Source organism: Lagenorhynchus albirostris, chromosome 11 (assembly GCF_949774975.1).
Source record: "Lagenorhynchus albirostris chromosome 11, mLagAlb1.1, whole genome shotgun sequence".
Lineage (NCBI taxonomy): Eukaryota > Metazoa > Chordata > Mammalia > Artiodactyla > Delphinidae > Lagenorhynchus > Lagenorhynchus albirostris.
Window position 1 is genome coordinate 43,461,273 of NC_083105.1, and position 24,160 is coordinate 43,485,432.

The 24,160-nt window shown below is 36.8% G+C and overlaps 1 long non-coding RNA gene across 2 annotated transcripts in view; it reads right to left on the minus strand.

Annotated features, from left to right (window-relative positions):
* Positions 1 to 24,160, minus strand: part of LOC132529039 (uncharacterized) — a 140,828-nt gene that overhangs the window by 58,774 nt on the left and 57,894 nt on the right. The gene's annotated exons all lie outside the window — the stretch shown is intronic.

Sequence of the window (24,160 nt, forward strand, 5' to 3'; positions counted from 1 at the left end):
TGTTTATAACCTTAAAGGGAATGTGTGAACATCTGTGTTTGATGAATAACTCCATGTGTATTGTAGCTCCTTCAACAGAAATTGTTCAGAGGTTCGGAAGCTGGTGATAAATAATTAATGAGCACAGAAGCAATATTCTCACTTTATTGCCAGACTTAGAGGAAACACACAGTACAAGCTGTAAACCAGGCTTTCCTTTCTCTTTTGTCTTCCCTTTGACTAGTCATTTAGTTGATTGCAGGCTCTGCCATTCAGAAGACCTCCAGGCTTATAAAATATCTTCATTTTATCTTGTCTTTAATTCATTTTGTAAAAGGGATATCATGAATCTTGAAAGCTCCTGTCCTTCAAACGCCACTGAGACATGACTTCTAGAGGCAATACTTAACTTGGATGTGGTGGGTATGAGCCCATCTACTTTTTATTTTTTACTTAAAAATTATTTTTTGATTTTGTAAAGCTTTTTTATGACATTAAAAGAAATGGAAAATTGAAAAGTTATAGCAATTAATGAAATAATTCTGTGTCATTTCTACACAAATCTTAGAATCAAAGTATAACTATATCTAACAACACAACAGTCCCACAAATTGGTTCAAATTTGAGATTCTTTCAAGGGTAAAGTAGCTGAAATTTAATATAGGCCTTTATGGATACAATGACACAAACATTGATAAAGAGATAATTTATTATAAGATAAAATCTGCCAAAAGATTCTATATACTAACAAATTATATAAATAGAATTCACAAAAAAATTCTTCTCTGGGCTTTAGTAAGATATTATTATTATTATTATTTTTTTGTGTGTGTGGTACATGGGCCTCTCACTGTTGTGGCCTCTCCCGTTGCGGAGCACAGGCTCCGGACGCGCAGGCTCAGCGGCCATGACTCACGGGCCTAGCTGTTCCGCAGCATGTGGGATCTTCCCGGACCGGGGCACGAACCTGAGTCCCCTGCATCGGCAGGTGGACTCTCAACCACTGTGCCACCAGGGAAGCCCCTAGTATAAGATATTATTAATTAAAAAGATAAATTCTGATATTAATTTTATTTTTAAAGCTTGTACTGTTGTAAAATTTGAACTCAACACATTCCCCAAGAATGACAGCCATTGAGACAATAAAAAATATGGATTAGGAAAATAAAGCATATATATACTTATGCCAGGCCCCGTACATTACAAATATTATCTCATTTAACCTTCCTAATAACCTATATAAAAGATATTGTATCTGTTTTACAGATAAAGGCAATAAGGCTAGATTATATATCTATTTTCAGTTCTCATAACCTGTGAGTGACATAACTGGGATTGTTTTCCTCTAAAGTTCATATTCATTCCACTGTACTATCTTGTAGAATACCTGATTTCACCTTACATGATATTAATACTATACACTTTATGACACAAGGCTGTTTCTTGGCATCAAATATTCTAAGACATTACCTATTCTCTGGTCCACAGGAATGAGCTAACAGTGCTGTACATGTTATGGTGCTGGTGTTACAGTTAGCCCACTAACTTTATTTCTCTCCTATTTTCTTATGGTCTTTCTTTCTTTCTTCCTTTCTTCGTTTCTTTCTTTCTTTCTTCCTTTCCTTCTGTTTCATCATCTATTTTTCTATTATCTCTCACCCTCTTCTGCTCCCTCTTCCTCTCCCTCTGCCCCCCTTCTCCTTCTCTATCCATCTACCTATCTGCCAAGTATTTGTGTAGTTTCCTGTCTTCTTATCCATTATTGAATTTATAATAAGAGCAAAGACCATATTATATATTTTCTTGTTCCTAGCACAGTGGCACTGAAATGTGTTCAGGAGAAAAAAATGTAATCCTTTAGTTATGACAGGATTATATTGGAAGGCAAATTGATGCCCAAGGCTGTTGTAAATCAATGAAGCAACAGAGGAATCAAGGATTAAAAGGAATTTACTAGGTCAATTTTCAAGTCATTGACATTTTGTACTTATAAAGGGTGAAATACACATGAAGAAAAGGAGATACCTGGCAGAGAAGAAATCAGGATCTTCGTGATTTATTCTTTTCAGATGAGTCATCCTTTAAACAATGGTTTCTGCTAACATTGACTAATTCTCCGTAATACAGAAAGATGATCTGCATGATTCATGCAGATAACAAACCATATTTGCTTTTTGCCTCTTCAACCAGCTTCATTCCCTTTCATTTATTCCATTTTTCTTTGTAAGTGAAAGTGCATGGTGATGTGGAAGGAAAAGAAGCCAGGAATGAGAAATCCAGGTTCTAGTTCTCGTTATTCTAATTATTAGATCTAAATTTTTTTTTTTTTTTTTGCGATACGCAGGCCTCTCACTGTTGTGGCCTCTCCCGTTGCGGAGCACAGGCTCTGGACGCGCAGGCTCAGTGGCCATGGCTCACGGGCCTAGCCGCTCCGCGGCATGTGGGATCTTCCCGGACCGGGGCACGAACCCGTGTCCCCTGCATTGGCAGGCGGACTCTCAACCACTGCGCCACCAGGGAAGCCCTAGATCTAAATTTCGGGGTGCCTCTTTGAGCCTCAGTTATCTAAGGTGAGGATTATGATATATGACTTCTCTATAAAATTTTTTAATTTACTGAAAATTAATGATATATCAAAGACAGAGTAATATATGCTGTTTTTTATATAATTTAATAATCACAAAAAATCATGTGATATGTTTATTCCCATTTTACGTTGGATTGAGTCGTAGAAAAGCTAAAGAGTTTATGCAAACTAATGTAAGTAGCAGAACTGATATTCATACACAAGTATTCTCCCAAAGTCAATGTTCTGCCTTTACAAGTAATTAGTAAATTGATTTTTGTTTTGTGCTGTTTTGGTACTTAGTATGCTAATACAATTGAAAATAACACACAATTCTCCAAATCAAAAATCAAAACTGGTTTTCTATGGAAATGTCTGGTGGAATTTTTCTCATAGAAATTTAAATTTGTTCTTTGAATTTCTCTTCATTCTGATTAGATTGCATAAAAGGTCATTCATAGTATTCCAGACCCTCACAAGCAGCATAGACAAATGTAATCTGACCTTAGTCTGATGCTATAATACCTTCCTCAAAACACCAAGAATTGCCTGTCTAACTGATAAATGTATCCAGGTTTAGGAAGTTGTCTACCCCCTGAAGACCATTGGATTCGTAAAGGCTTCTGTTGATAAAACTGATTCCTTGTTATTGCTGTGTAGATCTCCCCCATCTTTGAATGTTTGTTTTACAGAGTAACACAGAATAAGCCTATATTTGTTGCAAATGAAATCTTTACATATTTCAAGATCAGTATTTCATAATCCTTTTATTGTCATGGTTAAGCATCCTATGTTTATTCAGTGGGCTCTCATATTACAGGAATTTAGGTTCCTTCACCACTTTCGTAACTCTTCTTCCTGTGTTTCTCTGTTACTTGCCTGAACATGAATCCAAACTTTGCCCAGCACAGAGGTGGAGCAGGTCTATCACTTCATATTTTCTTAAAATATTATTTTGTAATGAAGTATAGGAATGACAAATTTGAGACAATGGTTCTATACAATTGACTCTTATTAAGCTCACAAGCAATGACAAATCCTGGTTCTTTATTTGTTTTCCATACAGTCAAATTGTACTTTCAGTTTTTTGCTTGTCAGTTTATTTTTAGACCTAGTTTCAGAACTCCATATTTATCCATATTACATTTCTTTTTAGGTTTATTCCATATTCAAACTTGATATGATCATTTTTGTCCAATCCAAATTGCTTGCTGTTCCTTCATAAACTGTATCTTCTAAATGATTAAGAACAAGCACTTTTTGATATACTATCAGATATCTTTTACTACTTAATATAAATACATTATTTCATAATCTTTTGGAGGCAGTATTCCACCAGTTTGTATTCTTCTAACTTTATTCCAAATTTAAATTTCTCCATTAATGTCCACATGATACTTCAATAGACATTGGTAAAATTCATGACAAAATCCAGATTATAACCAGGGACAACAAACCCACAGACAGAGGTGGAATTCATAGTAGATATATAATGTTTGGACTTCAAAGTGTTTAAAGAAAATAGAAATTCAATGACTTTAGGAGAGAGTGTACTCTCCACCTTCCATAGGCCTCTGTACTCCTTATTGATTTACACTTACTACTTCACAAAATTATGTTTCTGATCTGACCCCTTAAAGTATTAGAGTTTGAGACCCCTGAATAATTCCCCTCATCTACCAGCTTTTACCCACGTAAGTATTTGCAGTAGTCAGTTTATGAGCTGGCTCCTAGGGTTTGCCAGTTATCTCCATTCTAAGTACACACACAACACTGTTAGAAAACTAATCCTTGAATATTTCCCTGGTTAAATATCAGTTACATATATACCTGGCTAAATATTACAAACCTTGCATCTAACGTCTCTACCTTCCTGAAAAGTGTGGCTCTATTTTTTCATCTCTAATCTTCATATTCCACAAGATTATGAAAATATTGTGGTTAGTGGTAGTAACTTCTCATGCAAATTTTTTCCAGTGCTTTGGGATTTAATTTCTCCAACAAGAAAATTTAAACTTCATTTAGAACATCTAGGAGCAAACCTAGAACCCTGCATACATCTTGGGATTCAACTCTATCTGAATGTTTCCTCAGACTGAATGGCAGTATGTCCTTATTCCTGAGAAAGAAAAAGGTACAGATTAGGAGTTAAAAAGTGGTACTTTAGTTATTATTAGATCATTAGTTCCCATTGGCCAAGATGGCTTTACTATTATAGCCTTCACTAAATTTAAGAGAGGTTTCTTCCTGACAAAGGACCCCTGACCTCCCTTTTCTTAGAGCTTTTACTTTAGAAAACTTGCAACTGTAAATCTTTCTCTGCCCCTTTGAGATGTAAATCTTTTCCAAGACTCCTTGGAGGCTTGTAAAATCTTTTACAACCCAGGAATGTCTTTTTTAAGGACCTGGGAGCCATTCCTTTGAAATGTAATCATCAAGAAAGATAGTACCCCTGTCTTCCAATCTCCAAAGCAGGAACATAACTTCAGTAAGCACCAATTAGCAAACACATCGACTTAATCACTTTGACCAAACTCCCTGCTAATATAGGCTAGCATTTTCCCACTTGTTCAGCCCAGCATAAAACACTCTCTGCCTTTTGTTTCATGGGAGTTAAAGTGAATCTCTTTCTCCTATTGCAACAGCCTTGAATAATATCTTCCTTACCTATTTAAGTTGTCTGGCACAATTTTTCTTTGGTATAATTAACCCAGCTACAACTACCAAAAAAAAAATTTTAAGTATTTTTCTTCAATAGTAGTAACATATATTGTGCATTGTTTGCCAGACTGTATTTACTTCTATCTTCTTCGCAATAAAACCAAAGGAAAGTCCTAGTATTGCCCCTGATTTGAAGATCAGCAAACTAGACTCAGAGAGTTTGCTTATTTATTTAAGACTAAGTAGCAAAAGGTAAAGATGCCAACCCAAGCAGTCAACTCCAGAATTCATGCATTTCACCAGTAGGCTAATCTGCCTCCTGGTTTTAAGCAATATTTAATACTGTAGATTATTCTTCAATTCAGCCTTCCTTTTTTTTAAGAATAGTATTTACCTTCCAGCTTTGCTTATTTGTCCTTATCTCATTTTTAAAAATATATCTTTAAAATCCGAGCTCAAAGTGAAACAGGAAGGAAGGGGACAGGGCACAACCTTTAGAAGAATGACATAGCCCAAGGACATGACAAACTGATTAGAACCAAATAGGTCCAAGATGGCCGAGGAGTTGACTTTCACTAGACCGTGAGCCTCAGTAGATGCTCACTGTAACACATCAGCAAGCTAAATGACACACTCACCAGCACCATGACAGTTCTGAGGCCCACTATCAAAGATCGAAAGGTGGGCGGTGGCCCAATTACTGGGAATCCCCACCCCTTCCCCAAATTAGCTGGAATACCCTTCCCACTCATTAGCCTATGAAATTACCTACCCTTATGAAAACTGACAACTCCATACCCTGGTGCCTTTCTCACCTTCCGAGATGGCCCACACTCCGTCTGTGGAGTGTGTTTCTCTCTAAATAAATCCACTTCTTACCTATCACTTTGTCACTCGCTGAATTCTTCCTGTGATGAGACATCAAGAACCTGAGCTTCATTAAGTCCTGAGACTAGGTGTGGAATCTCAGTTAAAAGACCATGGGTTCAAGTCCCAATCTGAGTTGCATGGTTTCAAAAGGAGCTTTCAGTTCATTCTTTTTTTTTTTAATGATTAATAGACTTTAATTATATATTAATTCTATATTGTAAAAAAGATATTCTTTTTTAAATAAATCTTTATTGGAGTATAATTCATGGAAGACCTGAATAGACATTTCACCAAAGAAGACATACAGATGGCCAAGAGACACATGAAAAGATGCTCAACATCACTAATTATTAGAGAAATACAGATCAAAACTACAATGAGGTATCACCTCACACTGGTCGGAATGGCCATTATCAAAAAATCTAGAAACAATAAATGCTGGAAAGGGTGTGGTGAAAAGGGAACCCTCCTGTACTGTTGGTGAGAATGTAAATTGATACAGCCACTATGGAGAACAGTATGGAGGTTCCTTAAAAAACTCAAAATAGGGGCTTCCCTGGTGGCGCAGTGGTTGAGAGTCCGCCTGCCAATGCAGGGGACATGGGTTCGTGCCCCGGTCCGGGAAGATCCCACATGCCGCGGAGCGCCTGGGCCCATGAGCCATGGCCGCTGAGCCTGTGCCTCCGGAGCCTGTGCTCCGCAATGGGAGAGGCCACAACAGTGAGAGGCCCGCATACCGCAAAAAAAAAAACAAAAAAAAAACAACCTCAGAATAGAACTACCATATGACCCAGCAATTCCACTACTGGGCATATACCCTCAGTTCATTCTTTAACTACTTTAATTCCAATAGTTTGATGTTCCTCTTTAGGGTCTTAGTCTACACCCATCTGTAGTCTCAACTTTTATAGTTTATCTTTCTCAAGTTCGAAGTATATTTATTACATTCCCCCTTGGAGCTATCACTAACTTGAAAATGACATAGTCCCTTTCTCCAAAGGTTAAACAATGTGTGTTCATTTTATAAATAATGTAATGAAGCATAAAAGTTAAATTGCAGTAGGAATAGCAACAAGATCAGATGGCTGATAGGGGAAGTTTTTAGTAGTGATGTTGATGACACTGTCTGTAGAATTTATTCTTTGTTGGAAATGACAAAGAGAATAGCCTCCTAGCAATCCACTAGACCATAGCAAATATCCAGAGTGTGTAAGCTGATAATCACCCACTCTTGGGCATTCAGGCAACATTAGATTGCTGTTTTTTGGTTTCTTTGTTACCTTGTTTAATTATTTCATTTTTGTAGTATTAGTGGTTCTTTCCAAGAATGTATCCTAACTTTAAATATATCATTTTATAAAATAAGTTATTGGTATTTTGATTTGTGTGTTATTCACCTAAAATGCCTCACATGATGTTGTTTTATTTTATTAATTTATTTGAAGAAAAGTTTGCTATTTTTCTTTATTTTTCAAAACCACCTACCAATTGGAATAAGGATAATTTACATCTTAGTTGGATTTGTGACTGACAGGTAAATATTTTTATAACTTTTGGCAAATACCATGTAAAAATGATGCAGAGCTACACACACACAACACACACACACATACGTACACATCACTACCAGAGAAACAAGCTGATTTTGTTAATATATACTGCCTTATATTCAATCTTTTGATGCCTTTCAGGAAATCTCCATGAAAAATAATTTACAAAGTAGAAAAAAAATGAAAAATTAAATGAATTTTATTAAGAAAACTTTAGCACAACCGTAAGTTAAAAGCTAATTTGAAAGGGAAGCATGAAGTCTCATTTGAAGATAGGAAACTTCCTCTCTCTGAAAATGCAAGGTACATTTTCTTCTGTGGAATTTAATAAGCTGATATGAATCAGTACCTTAGCATTCAGCCCAGAAGTAGAAAGCAAAATTATCTTTCTGGCCAAAATGGTGACACATAATTACTCATTCGCAAAAAAATCATTAGCACTACAGCATTTTCAAATGCACATTTGCTTAGACATGATATCTATCTTGAAGAGTATTATTTAATGAAGAATATTCTGTCATCCTTTGGAATTTAACTGAACTTGCAAGTAACCAGAAAGCAAGCTCTGAGTAGATGGTTAGTACTTTTACTTATGACAATGTCATATATAATATGAGATATGGAAGGTCACTGAATAAAAAATGTACAATAATCCATCCCAAAATATTTCTCATTTAAATTTTTTTTATTTGACATGACAATTACCTGTCTTTTACCTTTTTTTGTTCCATTGACCTGGCTTATAATACAGGCAATACCTTCTGTAGGGAAAAAAGAAAACTCCTCATTGACCTAAATGAAAAATATTTGAAGTAAAAGATAAGTGGATATGAACAAGTCAAGGTCTATAGCGATGATATTTTGAATTCTATACTAACTAAAATTATAAGCTTTTCTACATTAAGAGTGAGAAAAATTCATCATTTCGTGACCTACATTAATGCTTTACAAATTTGCCTGCTCATTTTAGCCATCTGTGCATCATTCTCAATGGGACTCAAGATGTTTCAATAGCTGTTTCAGACCATAGTGTATGATGTATTCTTACTTGAAATACCATCTTATTATGAAGGCTAGTGGTATTTTTCATTTAATATTAAGCAGAAATCCACTATGATAAATAAAAAACATTGATTATTCAAGTTGTAGTGAGCTACAGTAACCTATCATTATATTATTGTTTCTGTTCTGTGGACATAGGTCACAAATTTCTGATTAATTCAATTTTTTTTTGCAATACGCGGGCCTCCCACTGTTGTGGCCTCTCCCGTTGCGGAGCACAGGCTACGGACGCGCAGGCTCAGCGGCCGTGGCTCACGGGCCCAGCCGCTCCGCGGCATGTGGGATCTTCCCAGACTGGGGCACGAACCCGTGTCCCCTGCATCGGCAGGCGGACTCTCAACCACTGCGCCACCAGGGAAGCCCTGATTAATTCAATTTTAAAGCTTATCCCAAATATATTTATTTGTAATTCAACATAAGAAATTTAGTTTTTGCCATGGATATTGTAATCCTCATTACTGTGCAGGTACATGAAGTATGAAAGGAGGCTTATAAAATATCTCTAATCAGGCAAATGCACCATTAAAAAAAAAAAGCTCGGAAGTGAGTTAAGTCATACAGCATTTAAGAAATGAGTACGATGGGGCTTCCCTGGTGGCGCAGTCGTTGGGAGTCCGCCTGCCGATGCAGGTTCGTGCCCCGGTCCGGGAAGATCCCACATGCCGCGGAGCGGCTGGGCCCGTGAGCCACGGCCGCTGAGCCTGCGCGTCCAGAGCCTGTGCTCCGCAACGGGAGAGGCCACAACAGTGAGAGGCCCGCATACCGCCAAAACAAAAAAAAAAAGAAATGAGTACGATGAAGAAAGCAAAGGCATTGTTTATACGTGATTTGAGAAGGATTTAGTATCTTACTCCAAGGTTCTATGTTATTAATTTGCATTGGAATTAATAGTCAGTGTTTCATAAATATTCTTTTTGTGTGTATGCTTATGATTTGTTTTCTTGTTAACCTCTGTAATATTGCCTCACATTAAGAGCATTATCTGATCAACTGGGAAAAGGCTAATATCCACAGGTTTTTGAGGGATCCAAGGGATTATCATTGCAGTTCATTGGCACAAACTCCACAGATGCTCACTCCTGCCTGATAAAATAATATTTTGGTACGGGTGATGGATGGGGTGGGAGGTAAAGGTAGAGTTGGGGGGGACATACAAACCATTGATACAGAGCTTGCTTTAGGGAAACACTTTACTCAATCTATTGAAATGAGCTCAAAATTCATAGATCAAGTAAATATCAGAAAAGGGTATGTAAGAGACACTTTTAAACTCTGGTTCTTAGTCAAATTGGATTGAAAATATGATAATAGTATTGATTAACTGAGAAATTAATTTAAATAAAGGCCCCTTATGTCCCTAAAAGTAAAATATGCCCAGGTGAACTTATTTAGAAGTATTTTATCTTCCACTTAATCATCCATTAAGTTTTTTATTTTAATTTTTATAAACATCTTTATTGGAGTATAATTCCTTTACAATGGTGTGTTAGTTTCTGCTTTATAACAAAGTGAATCAGTTATACATATACATATGTCCCCATACCTCTTCCCTCTTGCATCTTCCTCCCTCCCACCCTCCCTATCCCACACCTCTAGGTGGTCACAAAGCACCAAACTCATCTCCCTGTGTTATGCAGCTACTTCCCACTAGCTATCTATTTTATGTTTGGTAGTATATATATGTCCATGCCACTCTCTCACTTTGTACCAGCTTACCCTTCCCCCTCCCCGTATCCTCAAGTCCATTCTCTAGTAGGTCTGTGTCTTTATTCCCATCGTGCCCCTAGGTTCTTCATCACCTTTTTTTTTTTCTTTTAGATTCCATATATATGTGTTAGCATACAGTATTTGTTTTTCTCTTTCTGACTTACTTCACTCTGTATGACAGACTCTAGGTCCATCCACCTCACTACAAATAACTCAATTTCGTTTCTTTTTATGGTTGAGTAATATTCCATTGTATATATGTGCCACATCTTCTTTATCCATTCATCTGTCAATGGACACTAAGGTTGCTTTCATGTCCTGGCTATTGTAAATAGAGCTGCAATGAACATTTTGGTACATGACTCTTTTTGAATTATGGTATTCTCAGAGTATATGCCAGTAGTGGGATTGCTGGGCTCCATGGTAGTTCTATTTTTAGTTTTTTAAGGAACCTCCATACTGTTCTCCCTAGTGGCTGTATCAATTTACATTCCCACCAACAGTGCAAGAGGGTTCCCTTTTATCTGCATCCTCTCCCGCATTTATTGTTTGTAGATTTTTGGATGATGGCCATTCAGACTGGTGTGAGGTGATACCTCACTGTAGTTTTGATTTGCATTTCTCTAATGATTAATGATGTTGAGCATTCTTTCATGTGTTTGTTGGCAATCTGTATATCTTCTTTGGTGAAATGTCCAGTTAGATCTTCTGCCCATTTTTGGATAGGGTTGTTACTTTTTTTGATATTGAGCTGCATGAGCTGCTTGTAAATTTTGGAGATTAATCCTTTGTCAGTTGCTTCATTTGCAAATATTTTCTCCCATTCTGAGGGTTGTCTTTTCATCTTTTTTATGGTTTCCTTTGCTGTGCAAAAGCTTTTAAGTTTCATTAGGTCCCATTTGTTTATTTTTGTTTTTATTTCCATTTCTCTAGGAGGTGGGTTAAAAAGGATCTTGCTGTGATTTATGTCATAGAGTGTTCTGCCTATGTTTTCCTCTAAGAGTTTGATAGTGTCTGGCCTTACGTTTAGGTCTTTAATCCATTTTGAGTTTATTTTTGTGTTTGGTGTTAGGGAGTGTTCTAATTTCATTCTTTTACATGTAGCTGTCCTTTTTCCCAGCACCACTTGTTGAAGAGGCTGTCTTTTCTCCATTGTATATTCTTGCCACCTTTATCAAAGATAAGGTGACCATATGTGCATGGGTTTATCTCTGGGCTTTCTATCCTGTTCCATTGATCTATATTTCAGTTTTGGGGGCAGTACCATACTGTCTTCATTACTGTAGCTTTGTAGCATAGTCTGAAGTCAGGGAGCCTGATTCCTCCAGCTCCATTTTAATTCTCAAGATTGCTTTGGCTATTCAGGGTCTTTTGTGTTTCCACACAAATTGTGAAATTTTTTGTTCTAATTCTGTGAAAAATGCCAGTGGTAGTTTGATAGGGATTGCATTGAATCTGTAGATTGCTTTGGGTAGTGGAGTCATTTTCACAATGTCAATTCTTCCAATCCAAGAACATGGAATATCTCTCCATCTATTTGTGTCATCTCTAATTTCTTTCATCATTGTTTTATAATTTTATGCATAGAGGTCTATTGTCTCCTTTGGTAGGTTTATTCCTAGATATTTTATTCTTTTTGTTGCAATGGTGAATGGGAGGGTTTTCTAAATTTCACTTTCTGATTTTTCATTATTAGTTTATAGGAATGCAAGAGATTTCTGTGCATTAATTTTGTTTCCTGCTACTTTACCAAATTCATTGATTATTTCAAGGAGTTTTCTGGTAGCATCTGGTAGCATCTTTAGGATTCTCTATTTATAGTATCATGTCATCTGCAAACAGTGACAGCTTTACTTCTTCTTTTGCAATATGGATTCCTTTTATTTCCTTTTCTTCTCTGATTACTGTGGCTAAAACTTCCAAAACTGTGTTAAATAACAGTGGTGAGAGTGGGCAACCTTGTCTTGTTCCTGATTTAAGTGGAAATTGTTTCAATTTTTCACCATTGATGATGATGTTGGCTGTGGGTTTGTCATATGTGGCCTTTATTATGTTGAGGAAAGTTCCCTCTATGCCTACTTTCTGGAGGGTTTTTATCATAAATTGGTGTTGAATTTTGTCAAAAGCTTTTTCTGCATCTATTGAGATGATCATATGGTTTTTCTCCTTCAATTTGTTAATATGGTGTATCATATTGATTGATTTGCGTATATTGAAGAAGCCTTGCATCCCTGGGAAAAACCCCACTTGATCATGGTGTATGATCCTTTTAATGTGCTGTTGGATTCTGTTTGCTAGTATTTAGTTGAGGATTTTTGCATCAATGTTCATCAGTGATATTGGCCTGTAGTTTTCTTTCTTTGTGACATCTTTGTCTGGTTTGGGTATCAGGGTGATGGTGGCCTTGTAGATGAGTTTGGGAGTGTTTCTCCCTCTGCTATATTTTGGAAGAGTTTGAGAAGGATAGTGTTAGCTCTTCTCTAAATGTTTGGTAGAATTCGCCTGTGAAGCCATCTGGTCCTGGGCTTTTGTCTGTTGGAAGATTTTAAATCACAGTTTCAATTTCAGTGCTTGTGATTGGTCTCTTCATATTTTCTATTTCTTCCTGGTTCAGTCTCAGAAGGTTACGGATTTCTAAGAATTTGTCCATTTCTTCCAGGTTGTCCATTTTATTGGCATATAGTTGCTTGTAGAAATCTCTCATGATCCGTTGTTTTTCTGCAGTGTCAGTTGTTACTTCTCCTTTTTCATTTCTAATTTTATTGATTTGAGTCTTCTCCCTTTTTTTTTCTTGATGAGTCTAGCTAATGGCTTATCAATTTTGTTTATCTTCTCAAAGAATCAGCTTTTAGTTTTATTGATCTTTTCTGTTGTTCTCTTCATTTCTTTTTCATTTATATCTGATCTGATCCTTATGATTTCTTTCCTTCTGCTAACTTTGGGGGTTTTTTTTGGTTCTTTTTTCGCTAATTGCTTTAGGTGTAAGTTTAGGCTGTTTATTTGAGATATTTCTTGTTTCTTAAGGTAGGATTTTATTGCTATAAACTTCCCTCTTAGAACTGCTTTTGCTGCGTCCCATAGGTTTTGGGTCATCATGTTTTCACTGTCATTTGTTTCTAGGTATTTTTTTTATTTCCTCTTTGATTTCTTCAGTGATCTCTTGGTTATTAAGTAGTGTATTGTTTAGCCTCCATGTGTTTGTATTTTTTACAGATTTTTTTTCCTGTAATTGATATCTAGTCTTATAGCCTGTGGTCAGAAAAGATACTTAATACAATTTCAATTTTCTTAAATTTACCAAGGCTTGATTTCTGACCCAAGATATGATCTATCCTGGTGAATGTTCCATGAGCACTTGAGAAGAACGTGTCTTCTGTTGTTTTTGGATGGAATGTCCTATAAATATCAATTAAGTAATTCTTGTTTAATGTATCATTTAATGCTTGTGTTTCCTTCTTTATTTTCATTTTGTATGATCTGTCCATTGGTGAAAATGGGATGTTAAATTCCCCTACTATGACTGTGTTACTGTCGATTTCCCCTTTTATGGCTGTTAGTATTTGCCTTATGTATTGAGGTGCTCCTATGTTGGGTGCATAAATATTTACAATTGTTATATCTTCTTCTTGGATTGATCCCTTTATCTTTATGTAGTGTCCTTGTTTCTTGTAATAGACTTTGTTTTAAAGTCTATTTTGTCTGATATGAGTATTGCTACTCCAGATTTCTTTTGAGTTCCATTTGCATGCAATATATTTTTCCATCCCCTGACTTTCAGTCTGTGTGTCCCTAGGTCTGAGTTGGGTCTCTTGTAGACAGCATATATATGGATCTTGCTTTTGTATCCACTCAGCCAGTCTATGTCTTTTGGTTGGAGCATTTAATCCATTTACATTTAAGGTAATTATTGATATGCTCCTATTACCATTTTCTTAATTGTTTTAGGTTTGTTATTGTAGGTCTTTTCCTTGTGTTTCCTACCTAGAGAAATTCCTTTAGTATTTATTGTAAAGCTGGTTTGGTGGTGCTGAATTCTCTTAGCTTTTGCTTGTCTGTAAAGCTTTTAATTTCTCCGTCAAATCTGAATGAGATACTTGCTGGGTAGAGTAGTCTTGGTTGTAGGTTTTTCTCCTTCATCAGTTTAAATATGTCCTGCCACTCCCTTCTGGCTTACAGAGTTTCTGCTGAAATATCAGTTGTTAACCTTATGGGGATTCCCTTGTGTGTTATTTGTTGTTTTTTCCTAGCTGCTTTTAATATTTTTTCTTTGTATTTAATATTTGATAGTTTGATTAATATGTGTCTTGGCATGTTTCTCATTGGAATTATCCTGTATGGGACTCTCTGTGCTTCCTGGACTTGATTAACTATTTCCTTTCCCATATTAGGGAAGTTTTCAACTATAATTTCTTCAGATATTTTCTCAGTCCCTTTCTTTCTCTCTTCTTCTTCTGGGACCCCTATAATTGGAATGTTGGTGCATTTAATGTTGTCCCAGAGGTCTCTGAGACTGTCCTCAATTCTTTTCATTCTTTTTTCTTTATTCTGCTCTGCAGTAGTTATTTCAGCCTCTGGCTAGAGTCAGGCAGTAAAGACAAGCCATAAATAGCTCCTCTCCTTGCCCTTTCAGGTGCTGCTTTATCCCTCACTCATGACTGAGGACCCCACAATTTGCCAGTACCTCCACACACTCAAAAGTCTCAGGGTTCCTTCTCAAACACTATTTCAATTTCCCAAGGCTATAATATATTATATATTAAGACAGTGTTAGGGGATTACGTGGAGTTAGTTAACATAGGAATATATTTCTGGTTAAATTTCTGGGAAAATTAAGCCACCACCTGTCCATGTGAAGTATCTGAGTAAAGGAAGACATGAAATCACATAAATCAGATTATTAATTAATGCTGGGAGTAAATCAGGCAAGATTAAAATAATACTTGACCTAGGGATACAGGGATGCCATAATAGCACCTTTGATCTTTCATTTTAACCCACAGGGTCCCCAAAGCTACGTATAGAGTATAATAAGGATTTGGTCTCAAATTCTAGTGCAGAGCCCTAGTTAGTGAAGATTGACTAAGTAGGATTGCTTTTTGTCTTTACTAGAGGCAGGGGGACCTACAAACCAGGGCGCTTTCCTTAAGGCCGGAAGCAGAGTTGGCTTCATGTTAGATCTTAGGCATTTCCAGGATTGCAACACAAGATTTTGTGCATAATTAAAAAGAATCTCAAAGAAGAAATTAATGGCTGATTTTTTTATCCCCCTCTAGATTGAATTCCTCTCTTTGATTACTTTAGCCACAAGGAAAATTTGAGAGGAAGGTTGTTACAGCTGTTTTCTTAGGCTTACCTGGGTACAGTGAATGCTCTGCCCACTTTTTGCTCCCAAGTATAGAATAAGGTTGGATAGCCTTGAATGTACTTCACCTAGAACCCTAAGATAATATTATTTGGGCCGTAAAATAATTACAGCTTCAAATTTAGGTTAAAACAGGACAGGGTCTTGAAGATAAAGATGCTTTTAGAATAAGAAATCCACAGAAGCTTAACAACACATATGGTTAGTCTGTAGAGCAAGTCAGAAGGGGAATGACATTATGGAAAATGGATGTTTAACAATAAAGGGAAAATAATAAAGCTCAAAAACATTTATCTTATGAGACACTGAAACACAATCTATGGAAATTGCATTGGTTTGGTGGCTGAAGAAATGTAAAGATGTGTATTATACTTCTGCTTTAAAAAGAAAAATGGAGGGTTAAATTAGATAATTAGGTGATATATGTGAAGTTGTATTATAATTGTAAAATTTATAATGCTTCCTATTTAGTTCCAGTTTTCTATTTGTTTACCCTTACACCAGTGTCATGCTCTCTTAATTGTTAAAGCTCTATAGCAAGCCTGGAATTCAATACATTGAGTCCTTGATTGGCTTTCTTCTTTTTCCAACTTGTTTCTGAAAAGCCTAGGAAAAAATATTTGTAAAATAGATATTTGATAAAGGGAAAAAAATGGAATATATATTTTAAAAAACCCAAAAAACCTCTTATAACACAACATTAAAAAGAAAATAACAAATGAGTAGGAAGTTTGAACAGGTTCTTCCCCCCAAATAATATAGGTCAATAAATAATGTAAAGATGTTCAACATCATTACTTAACATGGAAACAAAAATTAAAATGGTGATAAGTTACTCACTTACCACTGCATACCCACTAAAATGGCTTTTAAAAAAAAAACTCACAACACCAAGTGTTAAGAAGGATGTGGAGTGATTGGGATACTAAACATAGCAATTGGGAATACAAAATGGTAAAACTATTTTGGGGAAGGGTTTGAGAGTTTCTTAAAAAGCTAAACATATACTGGAGACCCAGAAATTCTATTCATAGATATTTATTTACTAAGAAAATGAAAACAAATATCCACAAAGAGACCTGTACTCAGTGGTTTAAGCAGTTGTATTCAAAATGGCCCCAAACTGGAGACAACTCAAATGTCTATTGACTGGGAAATGGATAAACACATTGTGGTATATTCATACAATAGAATAATAGCTATAAAAAGGAATGGACTGCTAATGAAACCAAGCAGGACCCCATGGGGCACTCCTAGGTACAAAAGCCTTCCTGTGTCCCCAGTTTCTTTTCTGTAGGAAATAAGTCTTCAGCCTCCTAGACCTTTCCTGAGTTCTAGAAGGCAGATTCAAATAGTTACAAATTAGGGAAGTGAGGGAATACAGAAACAAAGGAGGAGCAGTCAAGAAGCAATAGTATTGCAATGGGGCAGGGTTCTGGATCGTCTTCAGGGGATGTGCATAGCAATTGGATACATATCTCTGAGTTCTTCTGCAGGAGCTGGAGCTCCCACCCAGGGGGAGGATGGTAACTCCAGGTTGAGCACAGCACATGGACCCTAGACTGGTTAGAACCAGAACACTGATGAGGGAGACTCCTGGAACACCACCCTAACCACCAACCAATCAGAAGAAAGTCACACACCCTTGCTGCCCTCCCTCCAAATCTTGCCTATAAAAGCTCTTCTTTGAACCACTGGGGAGTTCTGGCTTTTTGAGCATGAGCCACCTATTCTCCTTGCTTGGCCCTGCAATAAACCTTTCTCCGCTCCAAACTCCAGTGTTTCTGTTTGGCCTCACTGTGTGTCAGGCACACGAACTTGGGCTTGATGGTATGTGCTACAACATGGATGAATTGTAAAGGCATATGTTGTCAAGCCCAACATGGATGAATTGTTAACAGTGACAGAAGATGGACAAAAGGACTGGAAATGGTATGGTTCCCTTCATATGACACTTTGAAAAGTCAATATTATGAAACCAGAGAGAGAGTTAATCATTTTTGCCAGGATCTAGGTATGGGCAGATAAGAGGTATAAGAGAAATTTTGGGGGTGTTGGAAATAAATGTCCATATCTTGATTGTGCTATTGATTACACTACTACACACATTTGTCAAGTCTCAACAACTGTACCCTTTAAAAAATGACTATTTTATATGTAAATTATATCTCAATAAATAGATATAAATGTATATTAATTATTCTTTAAAAATTTCTCCTACATTGTTTCCTAGTAAGCCACTGTAACTGTATCTCTTTCACACAGGTGCACACGCATGCACACGTGCACACGTGCACACACACACACACACACACGCACAGAGTTTTCTTTCCTTCTCACTTCCCAGATTTGCTTTCGTATAACACTCAACAAAAATATGTGAACTGTGAATGTGTTTTCTATTTTTTCTGCACCTGAATTGTTTAAAAGCAAGTCCCAAATGAAACTTTCAATGAAATGAAAATCAGTGTCTTCTTGTGATAGCTGTCTCCTTGTTAGATCATTTCTCAGGTTCTCCAATATCAAGTAGATATGATGGAATCTAGCTTAAATTCTTGCCTAGTTAATCTAGGGTTTCTATTGGCTCTCTTAAGAGTCTGCTCACAGCCACTAAGCATTTCTCTTGGGTTTAAGCTTCTTATGGAAGGAGAAAAGGGGATAGAAGAGTGAGCAAGTAATTTTTGTTTAAAGACAACAGGTAATATTAGCTGATTTTACAAACTGAATATCTTACCATGATAGACCCTGTCCCAGGAAAAAATGCACATATACAATTTCATTTGCATACGCATTTATGAAGTTTATGGACAATGTTAAGACTACAGAAGATGGGTGAGGACACTTTCTCTGTGGGAGCAGCAAAGACCATTTAATGTCCCTGAAAATATCTTTAGTACCTGGCTCATCAGGAAATCAAATGTATTGATTAATAGTGATGCTTACCATAAGGGTAATGACAACTTCTTTTCTCAATTGAGGTAACATTTCAAAATGTAGTTTAATTTTTGCTTTCTATTTCCAAAGTAACAACATGCAGAAGGATTGAGAACATGATGCAATTTGAAAAACATGACATTAGGAAATGCATGAAAACTCGAGTGGCACTTTCAAAGTTGTTGCCTTGCCTTATTTGATTTTCTACGGATGTCAGTTGTTCTCCAAAAAATGTACTGCCACCCAGCAAATAATTAATGTGCAACTCTGTGAGTTTCCAGTACCAGAGACATTTTCTTCCGAGTTCTCACCGATTTTGTAGATCAACAAAATGGTATAACCAAGGGCCTGTATCTTTTCCTTGACTAGCTTTCTTTTTGCTCTGGAAATCCTTTTATAAATAATGCTATGAATAAATATTAGCGATAATTAAAAGTGAAAATATACTTGATCTTAAAAGTAGCAGAATTTATATACTTTTATATAGAGAGCATAGCATCAACTTCCAATTATCCATGACAATGGTGAGCAGATAGTTGATGAACCCAAATATTGACAAGTAAGATACAAATGGCTTTACATCTAAACCAATTTCCTTCCCCACCAATTTTCTTTTTTTTTCAACACTACTGAAAATAACAACCAGTTGGAGCAAATAGTCAACAAAAGTAAGTACTTACTTACTGGATACATTGTTATCTCTGAGGAGCTTTCTTGTGGAGTGGTGATTACCTAAGAGGTGGGTAAAAGGAAATCAGAGAGAGATGGGCATTGAAATTTCTACAAAGAAGAATCAGCCCTAATAGAGCAAAACAATAGCTACCTCAGCTAAGTCTTTGTTTAGTATTTCCTTTTGTCTTTGTTGAGTATTCTTTACTCAATTACTGATTTTGTGGTGGAAAATTGAAGTGACAGGACATAGCTCTCAGTAAATCTAAGAGGGCTTGCCACCTTATTGTATTCCTTAAGGTGACGATTCAAGCATCCTCTACAGTTCCTCAAAGCCTCATTCCAAACCTGTGTGTTTTGTCTTATTCTCTCAGTGCATTCTATAATTCCTGTTTTGCGGACCAAAGGCATCACCACTTATGTGCTATATGATTTTTGGTAATTTCTTAACTTCTCTATTAATCCTCTACTCTCCTCATCTTGTGGGTTTAGTTTCTTGTGGGTTTAATGAAACAATAAAGTGTTTAGAGCTATTAACCAACATTTCAGAAACAGAGACCTGATTGGAATAAAGAGGCATTTGTTTGGGGTTTGTTGGGACTGCAGCCAGGAAATAGATACAAGAAGCATTTGAATTGTGTTCTGAGGGACTACATAATGTGGAAGGCTTATAAAGGCAAAAAACCTACAAGGTTACGTAAATTGATTGCCAAGAATTAGGATTGGAGCTGACAAGAAGGGTATTTGTTATGCAAGGATTGATTGTGGTCTGAAATGATTACATAGTTGCAAAGTGGAAAGGAACTTTGAAACTACAAGTTTGCTGCTAGTAGTTGCTAGCAAACATTGTTTGGCTGTGTCCTTGAGTTTGATACAGTTTAGAGAAAATTCAAGTTCTCGGTGCTTCAAGGAATGTGTCTGAAACTAAATCCACAATGGCCAACTGGCTCCATTTTGGATGCCTGAGACGTAGTTACTTCGTTTTGATTTTTAAATGATTTTAAATATTTCATCAGAGAGATCCCTGGGATACTGTAAGGGCCAATATGTTAATTGTTGTGTTATTGATATTTTTGTATCTCTACATCCACATTTTTGGTGCCCTCAAAATTTCTTCTTCTAAATTTTCATCCATATTCATTCTATTTTGCTGTCTTGGAAAAAGAAGAAGACTCCTCCTTTCCAATCTTATATTAAACTTAATGTAAAAACATTTTTAAAAGATCTGGTGATTTGACGACCCAAAACAAATCATCCACTGGTGGTTGTTTTCCAAGTATATTTTAAATTTCTTAACCTAGCATCCACCATTTTCATCTATCTGCCCCAAATGTATAATTATCAATCTTCCCAATTCACCTGCAATGCAGGGGACACGGGTTTGAGCCCTGGTCCAGGAAGATCTCACATGCCTGATCTTGAATGATGGTGGGAAGTAAAGCCCCTACTAATTCACACTGGACATGTACGATAAACAAAAAATAATACTCTGTAATATTAAAACACTCATTCATTGAGGTTGATTTGTGACCATGGCAGACCCTAGCCTGTCCTGACTATCCTAGGTGCTAGAGATTTTAAAGAAAAGAACCATCAAATTGCTTCCCTCAAGGACTTATAAGGTAGAACTGTGCTGTCCAGTATGGCGGCACCAAATACACTTAAAAGTTAAATTAGCTAATATTAAATAAAATTCAAAGTTCAGATCCTCTATCACACTAGCCACATCCCAAGTGTTTGGTAGCCATGTGGCTAGTGGCTCTCATATTATACAGCATATATTTCCATCTTCAAAGAGTACTACTGGACAGCACTGGTCTAGAAGAATGGATAAAGTCAAGCTATTGCAATACAATTCTATAAATGATAACAGAGCTGCAGGTGAGGGATATAATGAGAAAAAAAGTGCTGGAAAATGAGTCTCAAAAATGTTATTTTTAGGGTAACTGAAAAAAATGGAAGTGAATAACACATCACACTTTAATTTTTTTAACGTGCAAAATTATATTACACTTTTAGGATTTTATTCAACACATGTATGAGAACATTTATGCAGTGCAGTGTACAGAATTGTCAAATGCAGCAAAGCCGTTTTAACACCAGGTGTCTGCAAGCACTGGAGATAACTGCATGCTCATCTCTTCAGGCCTGGATATATGGATACATTATGATATATCCATGAGATAGGATATAAGGTAGTTTTCAACTTAATATGAGTTGGGGTGTCCTCTTGGTTGGGCTTCATGTGGTGAGTATCACCATCCTCACGGGGCATGTCAGGGAGAACTGGGTGCACTAAGAACGAAGCTGAGTCTGAGCCAGCCTGGAGGTTCTGGATATTCTAGAGTTTGAATTATTCTAGAAAAGAAACTCCAAGGAGAACTGATCAGCTCATCCACTTCTAAAACTGAGGTCTGTTGCCAAGAATGAAGTATAGGGATGTCATTGTAAACATCTCTTGGCAGGAGAAGGAATGTCTGGATGCTGCTCAAGGGACTTGTCCAGAGATGTATTGTTGGAGAACTACAAAAGTTGTACTCACTGGGGACTTGAGTTCCCACTAAGATGTGATAAGGGCATGTGATCCTGACTTCCCCACTGAATACAACTGAAACTCTGGGACAATATGCGTGAAGCTATTTGCTGTGGGCTGTGCTAGCAGCAAATGCTAGCAGCTGGACGGGAAGCTCAAAGTCCCGACATACAGGTGGTGAGCCTTCTGTGTTGGTCTTGTGTTCTTTTTCCTGTTATCTCCAAGCCTGAAATCAAAGACAGTCTGAAGCCTGAAAGTGCATGCTGGTTACAGAAAGTAGTTTCTAAATAAGCCCTTTCTTTCTGGTCAGAGGTGTAGGAAATGGAGGCCCTCTGAGATAGAGTGGAGGAATTTCCTGTTTTTATTTGTTTTGTTTTCAGCCCTTCTCACCTTCACCCCTAGGCAAGTATAGCTGGGTGTCTGTTTTAACTGATAGGTTATGAGTTCCAATGGCATTCTCTCTGTTGTGTGCCCATGATCTAGAACAGTGCCTGAACACAGGAAATACTCAAAAAATATTTGTACAAAGAAACTAAAATATAAAAGGAGGCAAAAGGTAGAAGAGACCACATCAAAAGGAATATAGAACAATCAGAGTGAAGAAGACTTTTAGGATATTTCAATCCTCTGGAAAATTTACCCAAAAGGGACAAATAGGATCAATAGAGTAAGTCATTTAAGATCATTCATTTGACAGATGAAGTAGAAAATAAAAAAGACTGCATTGGTTAGAAAAAGTAAGACGCTCCAGTGAAAGTTTGTATTAGGCATAATAATAAATTTCATCTTCTCTTCAATGTTATCTATATGTGAATAATATTGCTTTACAAAAGCAGTGGTGCTTCACGAAATTTAAACAGCCTGCATTTTCTATGCTATGGCAAGGAATCCTAAAAAGAACCAAGTACTCATCAACCCACATGTATTTATTAAGTGGCACTTTAGCCACTCATTTTAGTGAATGGAGTTTAACTTACTAAGTTAAGGGAATTATTTTAATAATATCTGGCATCAGTAGACTTTTCCAATATTCACTGTGCACTGTGCACTCTGAAATAGGAATGCTCAATGAACAAAAAGTTGCAGCCATCTCTTATGGGCAAGAACTCTGGCTTCCATGATTTTCTATCAGTGGTTTCCTTTATATTTTTCTTCCTCGTGTTTTTTTCTTTTCTCCCTCAGACATCTCTGATTTCAGGGTTTAGGCAACGCAATAAATTATTTCATATACTCTCTCCTGGCCATCTTCCAAGCACAATGCCCTCATTCTGCTTTTTTGTCTATGTAGTCTGTGTAGCACCTCATGATTTTATTGGATACATCAATTGTGCAGAGCTTTTGATTGTATATGGGCAAACACAACCATACAATTTCTCTAGTTTATCTTCTGTGTAATGTATCCTTTCAACAATCTCATAAATACACCCAGCCATTTCCCCAGCTTGTCCTCCCTTTGCAGGAGCAAGCTGAGATAAAAATGTACAAAATCCCTTTTCACAATAATTTTACTCACCCTGAGGACTAGATGGGCAATTACTTCCCCGTTTTAGATCTGTTTCGCACTGTGTTCAGTGCTGGTTGATATTTACATAATCTCTTAATTTACTTAGTCTTTAAATCCAGAAATCAAGTCCAAGCTCCTGAAAAAGTCCCACCAGCCTAGCATACCTGGTCTTACGTTGAATATCTCTGGTTTTAATTTCATGAGCTCTTGTATGACACTTACTATATCCATCTAGGAAAATCTTGACTACTGGATACATGTAGGAAACACATCATTCTGATCAACTGAGTTTTCTGAAAAGCTGAAGACATGCATTTATGAGCAGCAAAGCCTTAAAATTAATTTTGAATAGACATCTTTTAAAATGTGTATATGCCTGATTCTAAGATACTAAATGGAAGCACATGGGGGACATAAAAATATTACTAACACCATTATTGGAGGGATTTAACAATTTTTTTTTCAGTTTCTTTTTTCTTACAAAATTGGCAAATCTGGGCAAAATCACCTTGAGAGTAACTAAGCTTCCTGACTTTTACCGTGGACTTTTTGAATCAGACCCTCCCAGAAACCACCTGACTGTGCCTGTGGCGGGGGGAGGCAGGCTGCATGGGTGAAAGTTTGCCCTGATGCAAAATGGTGACTGCTGATCTGATTTTACAGTCCTTACAGCTGCCTTTTACCGTGTTGCTGTTTTCTCCTTGCTCTGAGGCCGGCAGGTGTCTGTCATTGCTCACTGCTGCCAGCGCACCAGCTAGTAACA